Source organism: Vipera ursinii (assembly GCF_947247035.1).
Source record: "Vipera ursinii genome assembly, chromosome: 3".
Lineage (NCBI taxonomy): Eukaryota > Metazoa > Chordata > Lepidosauria > Squamata > Viperidae > Vipera > Vipera ursinii.
The window spans coordinates 184,589,015-184,605,744 of record NC_139516.1 but is presented as its reverse complement, the minus strand read 5'-3'; the positions used below and the strand labels follow the sequence as shown (position 1 = coordinate 184,605,744).

Below are 16,730 nucleotides of genomic sequence, written 5' to 3'. Positions count from 1 at the left end.
AGGTCGGTAAAATTTTCTCGGGGTCTTGGAATCCCTGCAAGGTACCTTGCAGTCGTGCCGCGGCGCTGGGTGGGGGTAGCGAAACACACACATGCATCCCCCGGCGAATACTTGTGTAGGAAATTGCCGTTGCCTTCTGGAGCTAGTTAGTTCTCGACTGTCAGTGCAAAAGGGAAATAAATTGTAACCGGTTTCCTGCTCTTGAAAGCTTTTAACATAATAATAACAGCAACAACTTCAAAATAGGGGACTTTTTTCATTTAAAATAATGTAGTGTCTTCCTCTGTTTTGGAGGCAGGAATGAATCCCAGTTCCTGAGGAACGCTGCAAGAGGATTTTACTATGTTCATGTCCAGCCCTTAGGGCTGGGACTTGACTGGGAAACCAAATGCCTTACTTAGTGTGGACTTTGAACTAGTCCAGCGAGAATCTTGTACAGTATTCTAACCTACAGTTTAGAAACAAAAAAAAATCGGTGCCCCATCCCCATAATATAAGTAACTTTCCTGGAGATACTTTGGACTGCTTGAGGAAATAACTCAGGCAGGTAACACCTAATGTGTATGGTTGAGCCATTAATGAAAATGGAAAGATAAGCCAGACCTGTTTGTTGAGGTATTGGATGGCTGCCAGTATTTGCAAAGTAGTTTAGGAACTGTTTCAGGTAAGTATTAGTAATACAAACTCCCAGCATTATTTCCTGTTCTACTTTTCACTCCAGCTTATTAAAATCTTATCTACATACTTGTTTAACTCCATGGGAAGGGGTTTATGTGTCATAACACAGTTTGACACTAGTCCATGTGACTCATCCAAACTATGACAGGAGAAAATGGCTTAATAAAGTTTCTACTGAGAGCCAGATGAAAGGGATAAGGCAGGATGTGAATAGTTTTTTGGTTCATTTCTATGCTTGAGATGTTCTCCTTGGACCTAACATTAAAGCATTAACATTTTGCACACACACACACACACACACTTGATAGAAGGGAGATATTTTTGCTCAGGAGTATTACCTAGTTTAACCATGTATAATACTGTACTTGTAGATTCTCAATTTCAGTTATTTTGTTTCTAATAAACAAATTATACCTTATATGCAAAATGGATAAAAGAATTGCCTCTAACTTAAGAGCAAACTAAACACATGAATAAGGAAGAAAACCAACATTCAATGTTTTTAAGTGCAAGGCAGTATTTACACAATGCTGTGAGAAGCACATGCACACACATGCACCTTTTGACACTACATTTTTCTGAACCATGTTTTGTTGAAAGGCTGGTAAAGGTAAAGGTTCTCCCGCACATGCGTACTAGTTGCTTCCAACTCTAGGGGCCGGTGCTCATCTCCGTTTCGAAGCCGAAGAGCCAGCGCTTGTCTGAGGACGTCTCCGTGGTCATGTGGCCGGCATGACTAGACGCCAAAGGCACACAGAACACTGTTACCTTCCCACCGTAGTGGTCCCTATTTTTCTACTTGCATTTTTACGTGCTTTCAAACTGCTAGGTTGGCAGAAGCTGGGACGAGTAACGGGCGCTCACTCTGTTATGCGGCACTCGGGATTCGACCCGCCAAGCTGCCGACCTTCTGATCAACAAGCTCAGCGTCCTAACCCACTGAGCCACCGTGTTGTGAAAGGCTGCTAAGATGCCTTAAATGTTCTTCTAAAATGTTGTCTTAGCTGAAGTGGGAAAAATTTTTATCTTTAAAAAAATGGAATGACAAATTAAAAGAGAAATCACTAGAACAAAAGAGCATGGAGCTATGAGCCACTTCCAGCCTTCATTTACCTTTGTGCCTTAAGGCAGCAGATAAAAAAGATAAAACAACCCGTAGGTTCTGCAAATACTGAAGGAAATATATTCCTGTTGATGAATCTACTACAAATTGAAACCAACTGAATGTTTAACATAACTATACTTCACAACAACTTTTCTAAAAACAAATATCTACTGAAAGTAAGATTATATCATTTGTTTATTAATCCTAATAGCAAAAAAAAATGCAAATGAAAACTTCTGGGAAAAAAGGAACTTACAGAAGTTCTTTGAGGATTTCCAGAAAATGCTTCAAATGTTACTGATTAACCTAGTGAGCGGAGTTCTTTCACAATTCAGTTATGCCATTCGGAAATGTAATAACGACCTTAATGCACAGTTGGAAAGTTACACAGAAGGCGTATGTTAGTTGACTAACATATGATTAACTTTAACCTACCTGTGCAAGCCTTCCATATATTCAAATAATGAAAGCTCCAGATGTCTCAGCTTTGGGTTCTCTGGGAGAAATGGTTATTAGACTCAGGAACTTTCCTGAATGTCCACTCAACACCTTTCTTAATATCCTTGTTCTTTAAAGAAGCTTTCTTCAATGTGACAGATCTGGAAGATATTTAGACCTCAGTTGACATGAAGGTTTCATCAAGTTCTTTAGTACTTCTTAGATCACTCTGGGAACACAGACTAAATTGGAAGCTACATTTCTAGATTGTCTTTGCATGATGATTTTCATTAAGTATTCTTGCATTGGCTGTTGAAATGAGTGAGCACTGATGTCAGTGTAGTGGATGATTCTCATAAGCAAACCAATGTTGCATTATTCAGTAAATTCCAGAATGATGCATTAGATCTTTCACAGGAAAAGTGATGAAATAGTTTTGCTAGCAAAAGCAGCTGAGAAGAGTAAAATGTACAAAACAATTAAAATCCAAGTCTAAGAATCAGTTCTTTCAATGAAATTTATGTTCAGAAGATGTATTTAGGGTGCTACTGTATTTGAGAATATTATGTGACATACAGTATTTGTATAATAAAATTGCATATTAAATACTTTTGTGTGTGTTCTGTTAAGGAGATTACATTATATGGTACATAATTCTACAATAAGAATTAAGCCTTATAAAGTTCATCAGGGTAAATGTTTCAGAGATTTGATAAGCAAACTGACAGTTATTCACAAACTGAAATATAATTAGAGAAGTCATTCAGGTCTGCATTGCAGTCCAAGGGCAAATGATTATCAGGTACTGCTACTGCAGTCTGTTCATTTAAAGGTACATTTACAGTAGTTTGATGGAGAACATAAGAAAATTCCATCAAAATATGTGAGCTGCAGATGGTGCAGTCGATTGTACCTTACAGCCTTTCAGTAGATTTGCTGAAAATACTATTACCCTAATTAATGTGCAGAGCACTCCTGGAATTACCTAAGGGCTGAAACTAAATGCTGTCAGGTTTAAGTAGCTTAAATAGCCAGAGGGTTTGCCTTGTGTTCCTCTTTCATGCATACCACATCTAAGAGACTTTGTCTTTTCTAGTGAACATTCTCAGGACTGATAAAACCTTTTGAGGTATAGCTTAGTAAATATTCATAAACACAAACACAAATAGAAGGCCCATCACGGTAATATGTAAAGAGGCTGTCTTTGAGTTGAAATCAAAATGAATGAGCGTACAAGAGAGAGTTTCTTACTCTTTATAACAGTGTTATATTCAATTGCATACTGTCCAGGTTAAAAAACTTTTACTTGTTCTAATGGGATTCTACATTTCACTGTCGCGGCTTTTCAAGTTTATTCGTTATTAATCAGCTAAGGTGGGACTGGGCTGTGAGGCAGGTTGGGCCTGATTACTAGTTGGGAAAGAGATTTCCAAGTAATCCAGGCAGCTGAAACAAAAATCCAGAAGGGGGTAGCAAGTATTTCTACACTATGGCCAAGGAAACTACATGGATGCATCTATAATGTCATCAGCAAAGCTTGACTCAAAAAAATGGGTTTGATTTAGAACTCCCACCACTGAGTATCTCCTTTAGTGTTCTCCTTTTTCTTCCATACATACAAGTACTGGCTTTCAGTGAGCTGATTTCACTTCATTTCAATACTCTATTTAATTTCCTTGAAGCTTTTTCATGGTCAGGAAATAAAGAGTTTTGCATCATACGCAGAGCTGTAAAGGTACGGTATGTACAAATAAATACTGCAGTCCTTTGTTCTTTAAATAAAGATTCCAAGATAATTGTAGGAAATGTTTTGTGATGCCTATTACAGTTTACCACAAGCATATCATATATTTTTAAGACAACACAGGGATGTTAATTTTGCCTGGTTAATTCTGGCAGCTACTATTAGTCTGGCAGCCCCCTCTACTGATGTAGCAGTGCAATCCTACTAAGGTTCTAGTGCTGGCCCAATGGGTCTTTTGCTTTTATTATACATTTTTAGTGCTACTGTAGAGATTACTTGTTTTTGAAAAGATTGAATGAATGATCAGAGGATCAATAAGGATCACCAATCCTACTGATTCCATGATGCAAATTCAAAGACATTTTATATGTGCATATTTCTGTACAGGCTAATCTCTTCTCCCCCCCACTCTACCCCTTTCTATCTACCATATGCCATAAGGGTTTTGGAAATTGCTTCTCATTTGGAGCTCCCTGAGCAAAAAATACGATCCAGGCACACTTGGATCATTAAAAAGTGGAAGGATAGCTTTCAGAATGGGATCTCCTTGTATTTTTGTAATATGAGTATAGATAGCCCTTGACCTGCAACTGGGCACTTAGTGACTGTTCAAGATGAACCTACCTTGGGGCTACTTACAACACATGTTCAAAGTTCTGACAATCATCCTTCCCCCCCCCCCCAGTCACATATTCAAACTTGGGCATTTGGCAACACAGCTGTTGTGATTCAGGGTCAGCCTGTGGGTTCGGCAGTTGGGTCGGACGATTCAGAGGAGGAGGAGGGGGATGTTGGAGAGGTTGCTGAGGGTGTTGGAGAGCTTGCTGATGAGAGCCCTCAGCCAGGCCCCTCCCACCTGGTTACGACGCAGACCCAGCTGTGTGAGCCTGACAGCGTGGATGAAGATGACCCACAGCTGTCCCTGTTCAAGGACGCCCAACGCAGGAGGCAGTCAATCAGGAGTAAACAGAGGAAGGCAATGGGGCACCTCGGAAGGAGGCAGAGAGAAGCCACGCCCTGAACTGTTTAAAAGGGGAATGCGTGGGAGGGCTGGTTTGGTGAAGGCAACCGTTTGAATAGCTCCTGTTTCATGGTTCGTCTTTGCTCTCTTTGCTCTCTTTGCTCTGTTTTATGTTAATAAATTTGGCAGGCTTAGTTCCAGCCTCTTGCCTTCTTGTAAAGGGGTTGTCCCTGCCTTTTCTGCAGAGCCGGTAGCAGGCTGGTACAGAACAACAGCTGCATTTATGGCTGTTTGCAGCATTCTGTGGCCATATGGCTGTGTTTTACGATGATTTTGCCAAAACCCAGTTTTTGACAAAACCTTTCCCACACCGAACATTGGTTTGATTAGTTATCATGGCATTCTCTTAATGAACATTTTACAATTGTCATGACTTATAACTATGATGGGCAAGGTCCATTACAGTCATAAGTAGAATTCTCAATGTTTCACCTATGCTGGTGTGTTTCTGCTCCCAATTAAAGTGCAGGTATATACCAAGCCATTTTGTTACTGATACTAGCTTTAATATTATATAGGATTTTAAAGTACACTTGTTTAAAATACATGCTGTTTTAAAATATTTCAGACATTACCTTGAACCCTAATGCAGCGGTCCCCAACCTTTTGGGCACCAGAGACTGGTTCTCCTGGGGGTGTGGGGAGAGATGGTTTTGCATGCTACCTAAATCCCACTCATGTGCAAATGAAGCTTTGCTTGTTTGCATGGGCCAGTTCCTAACTGGCCACAGACTGGTACCAATCCACAGCTCAAGAATTGGAGATCCCTGGCCTAATGCATGAATGAAATAGCTTCTCATTGTATAGAAATATAATTTGAAAACTTGGGGAGAGAGATCATGCAGTACATCAAGTGGAATCTCATGTATGTTAGATGTAGGCAAGCAACATAAATGTGCTACTTCCCAAGGAGAAATGTTTGGGATTTTATGGCTGGGACTAGGAAAAAATACCTTAAATATAATGCTCTTTTGTCAATAAATGTAATATGTGTGCTTGATTACTAGCTGAATAAGGAATGATTGGAAGTCAACAGCCAAGTTTTTTCTGAAGAGAAAGAGAAGAAACTTTAGACAACTTGATTTCTTTATAGCAGGCATGTCAAACTCATGACTTCACGTGATGTCGCATGACGTATTTTTTCCCCATTGCCGCCAATGGGGTGGGCGTGGTTTTGGCATGATGTATCCGGCCCGCGGGCCAACAGTTTGACATGCCTGCTCTATAGTATTTCTTGGAATTAGTTACTATGAGAGCTGACTGTACAATGAAAACATTTCAAAGCCACATGAGGCAGCTATTTGAGCAGAGTGCTGCTCAATCTTGTTATCTCTTGCTTGGTATGAATGTTCATTTGCCACACTGAATCATGCTCAGCACAGAGAGATATTCTAAGCAAGGGCAAAAAGAGCAAATGATGCTGACATACTGTAAACAACTGGCAGGAACATCCCAGTTCAGTTCTACTGCACTTGTGATATAAAAAGTGCACCATGACCACAAACAGGTTCTGTGCAATTGGGTCAGTTCTTCAAGGTAGGTCAGGTCAAGGACAGGAAACTCCTCCATTAATTATTGTTTCTTCTTTCCCAATTCTCGGAATCCATTCTACATGCCATCACAAACTAGGAAAGTGTTCTAGGAGCTGATCCATCATTCAAACACTTCCCATAACCAGCACAGGGTTTCATGATGACTATGGGGGCAATAGTAGTAAAAACAGCTACACAATAACCAACAAACCCTTCTTTCATTGATTACCATTGTTGTGACAAAGAAGAATTCACAAGTCTGCTACAATGTTTCTCAACAATATTTTGCCACCTTAAACTGTCTGCTTAGACAGCTTTAAGAAAAGACGTGAGACATTTAGTAAGGAGATCGCTATAAAAAGTATGTGAAAGCTTTGCATTTTAAAAAATCTTTCTTAGTATTCAGATTAAGATAAGTTTGTGGAAATCATTTTATACAGAATAATCCAGTCTCTATCCACTGTAGGTTGAAAGCCTCTTCACTGAAGGTTGTGACCAATCTACCATGCTTGGTCCAGCACAGTTAGATAGATATGTGTTCTTTAACTTCCTGTCTAGGATAAAGTGATTAGGCCAAGCCATCTAGCTGACTAGCATCTTAGCTCTATACCATATTGGCACATACTGGTTGGTGTGTTGGTGTGCGTATGTATGTACACCAAATTCTATGATACAGTCATCTAAGTTCCTGGAAATGGTACCTCCCACTATTATTGCTCCTTATTATTTATACATTTTAAAATTCTCTAATAAAAAAAAACATTCAGAAGCAATACAGGTCTTAGTTCCAGTAGATATAAATCGTAAGTAGGAAAAATTGTTGTGATCATGCTTTCCTTGAGAGGCCAGTATGTTGGACAAAATATGCTTTTGGCTTGGATCCAGCAGGAAATCATCAGATTTTCTTGCCATTGTAATAAATAATCAGTATTGTGCTGCAGTTAAGTGTTAGACTAGGACCAGGAAGTGTCAAATTCGTGTCCATCTTCATTTGTGGAAGTTCATCATGGGAATTGGATCATCATCTTTCCAACTTAGCCTAATTGGTGGGGTTGTTGTGGAAATACAATTAAAAGGAGAGCAAAGCTGTGTATTTATGGTCACCTCAACAAAAGTAGCAATATACATTTATATATAAAAAAGCTTAACTTTTCAGAAGCTAATACAGGAATTGTAGGAAAATAACCTAAAACACTTTGCCCGACCATCATCTCCATATTAAAAGTTAAGTCCCTGTCCTTGTCAAGAGATGAAGAGAAAATGGAGCAAGGCTATAGCTTTCCCATTGCAACATATCAAAATTCATTCAGGTCTATATATAAAATGCACTCTACTAGTGTTTTGTGGTTTCTATAAAAAGAAGCTCCCAGTTCTCCTGTTGAACTTGGAAGACTTGAGACATTTCCAGCTTTTGTAGTCACCAGATTTATAAAAAATATAAATAAAGCTGATAAAGGAGGATAACATTACAATAAAATACTCCAATGAGACACAATATGATTTTCTTAAAGCAATTGTCTGTATTGATCTTGAGGCCCAGACTACATTGGTTCTTCAGGTCCCAATTCTGACCAGGGGTGTCAGATTTGGCATTTACAAAATTATAGTCACACCATCACTGCATCTTTTTTAGAAGTGTGGATGTTAAGGAAACACCTTGGATCATGTCTGAATCGCTGTCTTCAGCTGAAGATTATGTTCTGTACCAGCCTGCTACCGGCTGTGCAGATAAGGCAGGGACAACCCCTTTTACAAGAAGGCAAGAGGCTGGAACTAAGCCTGCCAAATTTATTAACATAAAAACATAAACAGAGCAAAGAGAGCAAAGAGAGCAAACACAAACCATGAAACAGGAACTATTCAAACAGTTGCCTTCACCAAACCAGCCCTCCCACGCATTCCCCTTTTAAACAGTTCAGGGCGTGGCTTCTCTCTGCCTCCTTCCGAGGTGCCCCATTGCCTTCCTCTGTTTACTCCTGATTGACTGCCTCCTGTGTCGGGCGTCCTTGAACAGGGCTAGCTGTGGGTCATCTTCATCCACGCTGTCAGGCTCACACAGCTGGGTCTGCGTCGTGACCAGGTGGGAGGGGCCTGGCTGAGGGCTCTCATCAGCAAGCTCTCCAACCCCCTCAGCAACCTCTCCAACACCCCCTCCTCCTCTGAATCATCCGACCCAAATGCCGAACCCACAGGCTGACCCTGAATCACAACAGATTACAACTTGATTGCAGGGGTGGTGGTGGTTGTGGGAAATTCTTATTTTTGCTGCAAAATTACCGAGTTTTATTATGATACTTTTCTCTTTTTCAATTTAAATGAGGGCAACCAAAGAGGGTTTTCATGGCCCAGGGGGTACATTAGGCATGGAAAGAATCTCACCAACTTTCCAGACATTGCAAAAGTGACAGACACACCAAAAGGAAATGGCACAATTCAAAGAGCTTACAACTCCTGCTGATATTAGTCAACATTTATTTAGCTTCTCACAAATGAAGGCATTTTATTTAGCCTCTGTTCATTTCTCTGCATTGTTGCCAATGACGACTTTATTGTTCCTCATCAAAATGAGCCCTTCCTGCCTTCTCTTTTGTCTGCATTAGTTATAATTTGTTTTTCCCAGCCCCAGGGAAATCTGGCTAAAAATCAGAATAAAACTTTTTAATGGCTCATCCAACTTCTCAAGAGTGATTGGAATGATTAATACTATTGATCATGCTTTTCTACATAAAATTTTGGCTAGTTTTATGGTATTGCTGACAGTATTTTCTGAATGATTTATATCTTTTGTATCTTATATGATGTTCTAGGCAATTCACAATATCAAATAATACATAAATATAAAAATCACTAAACAGCACAGAAACACCCCAACAATTATTTTAAAAGACTAAAATGCTCAAAGAATAGTTTGCAAAAAAACATAAAAGTAAGGCTCATGTTTCTGAAACTGAAGGTCTACTGCAACTTCTGGAAAGTTGTTAGCGAAGAACTGAGATCTGTCTTTCTGTGAAGGGAATTTTGGGATATAAATATGGTTATTGAAAATGCCTCCCCCCCCCCGAGTCACTGCCACATGCACCTGAAAGGTTGCTGCAACATAGAAGAGGAGTTCCATACTTGATTGCAGCAAAAGGCAGATGTATATTTATTTATTTAGTTAGTTAGTTAGTTATTTACATTTATATACCGCCCTATTCCCTGAGGACTCAGGGCGGTTTACAGGGAATTAAAAATCCAACATACAAAAGTTAAAAAACCAAATTAAAAAATATTAAATTGACCCTGTATATGAGAATCTTTATTATCTTGGTCCCAAACTATTGAAGGCATTAGAGGTCAGCACTGATACATCCATTTCTATACCAAAATAAACTGGAAGCCAATGTAATTGTGTTTCCTATGTGCAGCTCAGGTTAAAAAACCTACAGATAGTTCTTGACCTATGATCACAATTGAGCCCAGAATTTAAGTCACTGCATGACTGATTTTAAGGGACGCGGTGGCTCAATGGCTTAGGACGCTGAGCTTGTTGATCAGAAGGTCGGCAGTTTGGTGGGTCGAATCCCGAGTGCTGCGTAACAGAGTGAGCGCCTGTTACTCGTCCCAGCTTCTGCCAACCTAGCAGTTCAAAAGCACGTAAAAATGCAAGTAGAAAAATAGGGACCACTACGGTGGGAAGGTAACAGCGTTCCGTGCGCCTTTGGCATCTAGTCATGCGGCCACATGACCACAGAGATGTCCTCGGACAAGCGCTGGCTCTTCGGCTTTGAAACGGAGATGAGCACCGGCCCCTAGAGTTGGAAACGACTAGCACGCATGTGCGGGGGAAACTTTACCTTTACCTTATGACTGATTTTATTTTATGACCATTTTTACAATGGTTGTTAAACATTAAGGGATTCAATATTTAAGTGGACCACATGGTCATTAAGCAAATTCAGCATATCCAATAGGCAAGCTGGAAAATGGCAAAAAATACCACAAATTGTGGTCAGATGACCATAGGATGCTGCAACTGCTCATAAATGCAAGCTGGTTGTCAAGCACCCAAAATGCCACCCCATGAACATGGGTGTATATGTGTTTGTGTGTGTGGCAGTCATAACTTCGAGTAGCTTTCTTTGAAGTTCATCATCACTTCAAACAGACAGTGTGAGGACTATCTGAATAGCTTTTTGAACCAAGTATAGCTTCCTATTAATCAACATCTTTCCATAGAACAAGTTGTAATAACCTAGTTGTGATGCAACTCAGTGCCTTTTCCAACTGCTGAACTGAAGTTCTATGTACCCACTCTTGCAGAAAACTAGCACAAAATATGCAAACACCTTTACCAATCCCTGCTCTATTTCTATTGCTCATGTTTCAAGTTTCATTCATTCTCAGGTAATGCCCTTGGAAAATGTTGGAAAAAGGAGGAAAATACTGTTTTAAAATGGGTACTCTAAGAATAAGCCCATCTTACTGATGGACCAACATCAGTAAGGCAGGGGGATGGGAAGAGATGTTGGCAGGGCACATTTGTGCAGTAGTTATGTGCAAACTACCAAATACATGTTCCCTCTTTGCCATTCCCTCATTCTCTAGCAAAGATATCGCCAAATCAATCCCACCCAGGCAAAGACACTTTCTGTTTTCTTTGCAGAGAAGAGAGTCAACTACTAGAACTTATTAGATTCGATCCCTGATCCTGTTTGCTACTTTATATTAGAAGATTCCTACTTCTCTTTTACTTACTGTGTCTACTGTACTGCTCTCTTCATCTGCTTTGACTTTTACAGTGTGTCTGATCTTCCTACCCTCCAGCCAAGACTTGTATTCTTACGGCCCAGATCTAACACCACTATTCAAGCATGCAATCAACACTGGAAATCAACTATGTCACTCCTTTAATATATGGCAATCCCGCTCTTTCTTCTACTGTACATCGTGCCCTTGGAAGAACAAACTTGTTTCTTGCATCTATTTGTTATAAAGGAAAGTAGAAGTTCTGAAGCACTATACGAGAAAGAGTCATTTATCCTTCATGTTACTGCAGCACTTTTCTGTCCGAATCAGTTTATCATCCTTCACTCAGCCTTTTATATCACAAAGACTTCTTCTAGTCTATACCTGAGTAAAGATTGCCTCCAGACATATGAACCGTCTCTTCTTTCCTGGCTTTTAGCAAATTCCATTAAAACATCGGGTCAAAGAAACTAAAAGAAGCCAGACGAAAAAATTTGAAACTCATTGATTGGAGTATATCTGATTAATCACTTATTTTTTTCTTCCCCCTCCATGGCTTTTCAGGATCATAATTGTTTATATGTTATTTGTTATTTTAATGGTTTATAATCTGAAGTCTGAATATGGGAGTTGTAGGCTGCTCAGAGTCACTTGCCATTAGAGTGACTTATGATCAAGCTCTAGAAGAGACTCAGTGCTCTCTATATTATGAACATTATTACCGTCAGGACTGAAAGAGGGCACTTTAGAGAAATCAATATCATCATCACCCATGAAGAAATATTTCTCCTGGCTATGTTTCACTTTTTGTCAAATGCATGAAATGCTATTTTCAGTTATTGCATATGTCTGTAGATATGTGATTTATATTATTATATTACATTACATTATATTACACTACATTATATTATATTATTATGGTAATTCATATTTTCACACACAGGTACAGAGAAAATAAAAGGAGGTTAAGAATAAAAGAGTTTAAAAATCATCTATCACATATCTATTTCAAGTTGGTAACCTGGAATTGCCAAAGGTTGCCCTGTTTTGCATTTCATTGTCATTTAAATCTGTTTCTTTCTTTCTAAAACCCTGTGTGATTATGAGTGCTGGCAATTGAAGTCCTTCACGTATCCCTACACAGTCTGTAAAAACCTCTGCCACTATAAATATATTAATCTTGAAAGAGTCACTGGACATTTTCATTATCATTTTGCCTTCAGGAGAGCAACAGGGCTAATCTGTTGTTTTTTTTCCTTCCACAGCTGTATTGTTTTCAGTATTTTAAGATTAATAAGTCACACCAATTCAAGAGGCAAATATGGGAAGGCAGGATATCATTTGCCTTCAGACCTTCAGTAAACAAACCCTAAACAAGATTAAGCTCAAATTCAGACCAAGCGTGTTTGATCATTTGGAGCATGGGTCTTCAAACTCGGCCCTTTTATGACTCATGGACTTCAACTCCCAGAATTTCTCAGCCAGGCATGCTGGCTGAGGAATTCTGGGAGTTGAAGTCCATGAGTCATAAAAGGGCCGAGTTTGAAGACCCCTGAAATTTTGGAGACTGTGTTTTGGTAGCTGATACTTTCTGAAAGATCCATGTCAACTTGACAAGGCGCTCCTTTGTCAATATCTCTGTCCATTAGAGTTGAGTGAGAAATTGTTTTCTGAACCCTTAAGCCAGATCTATTGTAGTACTTAAGGAACTGCTAACAAAAAATAAAGCAAACTGTTTTACACTTTTGCTTTAGTTTTTCCTGCCTTAAGGAAGGGTCGTCAATCAACTTTCAGGAACAAGAAGGAGGGACATAGACAGAGAAGGGGGAAATGCTGCATACTCATATAGGAAATTCTGTTTCAGCTGAGCACTTCTTTGTTCCAGGGAGAAGTTTTTTTTCTGGAGCAGCTTAGTCTATTTTGATAAATCTAGTTAATATAAAAAGAAGTCTATTGCTGGATGTTAGTTACGGTAGTTCCATAGAACCAAAAGAAGTATATTGGAGTATAGATGCAAAAATCTGCAAGCCAGTGATAAGCAGGGGTGGGAGGTGTTCCAGTTTAGATCTTAGGCAGAGTCTATTAGAAAAAGGAGAAAGCAAATAGGTGGCAAGGAGAGAGAAAGATTAAAGAAAGGTATATATGGCTTCATTTAGCTTGAGGGAATGTTCATCTTGATCAAAAGATTTCCCAATGCTACTCTAGATAGATAAAAAAGGATATCCAATTTATGAGCTTCCAGAAGCATCTGAATCCTGTTTGAAATAGACTGCAGATCTTTGTGGATCTTGATCTGATCCATAATAATAAGTCTTGTATTATTTTTATAGTACATTGGCTTTTTGCAACAACGTACACTGATACAGATTTGCTTATGACACTCTTGAATATACAGACAGATGCAGAGACATTTTTCCATAAATTGTTGATTTAATCTTAAACTCCATACAACCTAGCCTCTATTCTATTATTCAAAGCCAGGTTTGGTTAGCGTTGACTATTGGACTGTCCTGTCTTAGATCCACAATCTCTTCTGTTACCCATTCCAGCTCTTTTCCAATAAACTACAGTATTTCTGCTTTCAATTTAAGACTATGCAAAGTTCAGATACTTGTCATTTGCCGCCACCTACTGGCCATGAATTTATTTTATTTAGCGTATGGCTGGTCACACACAGAATTAAAAGCACTTCATATTTACAAGTTAGAACAGTTAAAACAATTTTTTTAAAAAAGAAGTAATTATAAAACCTAAGAGAAAAACAGAAATAACATTTCTGAGTTTAATGTCGAGTTTGGAGATCCAGTCAGTAGCTGCCGTTGTTACGCAGAGGAAGTCCTTAAAATTTCCTGGGTATCTTCTATTAGTGCAGACATGTCAAACACAAGGCCCGGGGGCCAGATCCGGCCCGCAAAGTGGTTTCATGTGGCCCACGAAGCCATCCTGGAAACAGTGAGGGAACGGCCCCCGCTGCCTTGGCTCCGGCCCAGGCCGTCAGGAGCCAATCTACAATTTTGTGGTGGTCATCTATGCTGAAATACATTCAGTCTTAGCTCCACAAGGCCATCTGGAAACAGCGAGGGACCGGCCCCTGCCGCATTGGCCCCGCCCCCTGGGTGCACGCTAGGGAGATATCACCCTTTGTGAGGAATGAAGAAATGCACCATCGCCTGGAAGTGGCCAGCACATGGCCCTGCCTACTTCGGGCAGGCTAGGGGCTGGGCAGCATTGTGCTTCTCTTCAGATTTGTGCCACCCGGCTCAGCCTCTTGGCACTGTGAGGAGAGGGCCATGTGCTGGCCACTTCCAGGTGATGGTGAATTTCTTCATTCCTCACGAAGGATGACACTTCCCCAGCTGTGTTTCTTGCCTGTTTTTCTCCCTTCCTCATCTCAAATATTTTCCCATAACTCTGTTCTTAGGAAGGAAGAAAGGAAGGAAGGAAGGAAGGAAGGAAGGAAGGAAGGAAGGAAGGAAGGAAGGAAGGAAGGAAGGAAGGAGAGGGAGGGTCTGAGGGAAGTCCTGCCTTAGTCCTTCCCTGCTGCCCTTTCACCATCCCCTTGCCCCCTCCTCCTGGCCTAACCTGGGTGGTCTCCCATCCTATTGCTAAGGAAGCTTTGGATACAAAGCCAGGTCTCCTCACATGGAGAGGAAGTGGGCCTCCCTCTTGACGTTGCCCTCATATCCATCATGAGCAACCTGGCTAAGGAGAGCAAGCACAGCAGCTGGGCACCCTCTTGGGGAAGTGGGGGTGAGCTTAGTGCTGCAGGTGCTTGAGGGCTAGGCTGGGCATTTGACCTCTGCACCACTGTGCAGCCTCCCCCCCCCCACATGGCCTGAGAGGAACAGTGAGGCTCCTCCAGTGGACCATGCCTTGGCACTTGCCCCAGTCCCATCTCCTTCTGCCAGATTCCCTCATATTTGTCCCACTCCTGCCCAGGCCCCCATAGGCATCATTGACGTGAACAATGTAGAGCTGGCCATGCCCACCCAGTAGGTCACACACACTCCAGCCATGCCCACCCAGTAGGCCACGTCCACCCTGGCCACACCCACCCGGCCCCTCAAGAGTAACCACAATGCTGATGTGGCCCTCAATGAAATTGAGTTTGACACCCCTGTATTAGTGCATTCCCTCACTATATGTTGGATAGTCTGTTGGGGAGCCCCGCAATCACATTGTGCTGAAGGTGTCTTTCCCCATTTATACAGAGAATCAGCACACACCCCATGAGTCATTCTAATTCTATTGTATGTCACCCATATGTGTTGGGGTAGATTAAATCCTGGAGGTATACTATTAGGATTAATATGCGAAATATCTTGGGATGTATAGCTACTCCATGCTTCCATCCACTTTTGTATAGTGCTCATTCAATAATAGCATGAGCATTCAATAATATCCAAAGGTTGATAGTCCACTCTGACCAGTCTAAGGTCCTCCATGAAATATATAAGCATAGGAAAAGGGAGGCCTGCCTTAAAAACTGTGTATATAAGAAAGATCTAAGAGTACCAATGTGCAATCTGTCAGCACATTTGACCAGATCCACATATTGTTCAAACTAAGTACTACTGGTATATTGTATTCTGCCTATAATACAGGAATCTCCTCAGACTGCTTGTCTTCCCTCAAGTACAAATAGATAAGATTCCATGGAGCATCGGGGTGGGGGTGTCAGTCCTGGATCTCTTGTGGTTGCATAATGACTCAAGACTAATTCCTTACTTGATCCCTCCTCCCTATCTGGCTGGGAGAACACCACCAGAGAATATGAGTGCTCTGTGATATGCAGCACCTTAAAGGCCAATGCAAAATGGGTCTATATTAAGTTTTGAATCCACACTGCAGATTGTTCCAGTGTACTGTGCCCTGATTAGTCTGCAATAGGAGTAGAGGGTGGCACCAGATTTTACAAGGAATATGGAGAAGCTGTCAAAATGATAATAGGTCTGGAAATCACATCCTATAAGGAAAAGTTAAAGAACTTTATATTTACCTTATAAAAACAAGCCTAATAGGAAATATAATAGTACTTAAGAAATATGTGAAATATTTCACATACAAGAAAAGGTGGATCTGCTCTTTTTTTGAAACTGAGCAAGAACCAGTGGCTTGAATTGGGGATGAGGAGGACATTCAAGCAGAATATGATGATGGTAAGTGCTATTTAACAGATTAAGAGTCTACCTATAACAATTCCCCACTGGTGAAAGTTTTCAAATAGGTGTAGATGGCCTCCTTTCTGCTTGAAGTTTGTAATATGTTTGGTTTTGTTCCCATGTACAAATGGAAATGTAGCAATGGTGAATGCAAAGGCTACAGGGGGGTTATGTTTGAAAGAGTAGAAGAGGTGACAATAAGCAAAATTTTGGAATTGCAGTGTAGATTCCCAAATTTTGTTCTTGATCAAGTCATCAAAAACTGTATGGACATAAAATGTATTTATGATTGTCGCTTTAGAAAAAGAAGCTGATATAGCGA

At 40.4% G+C, this 16,730-nt stretch overlaps 1 long non-coding RNA gene across 1 annotated transcript; it reads left to right on the top strand.

Moving 5' to 3' along the window:
• The first annotated feature begins 6,339 nt into the window (after positions 1-6,339).
• LOC310638542 lies at positions 6,340-12,139 on the top strand. Its single transcript, XR_014492125.1, has 2 exons — positions 6,340-6,879; positions 11,300-12,139. It is a non-coding gene; the product is annotated as an uncharacterized lncRNA (long non-coding RNA).
• Positions 12,140-16,730: the final 4,591 nt, after the last annotated feature.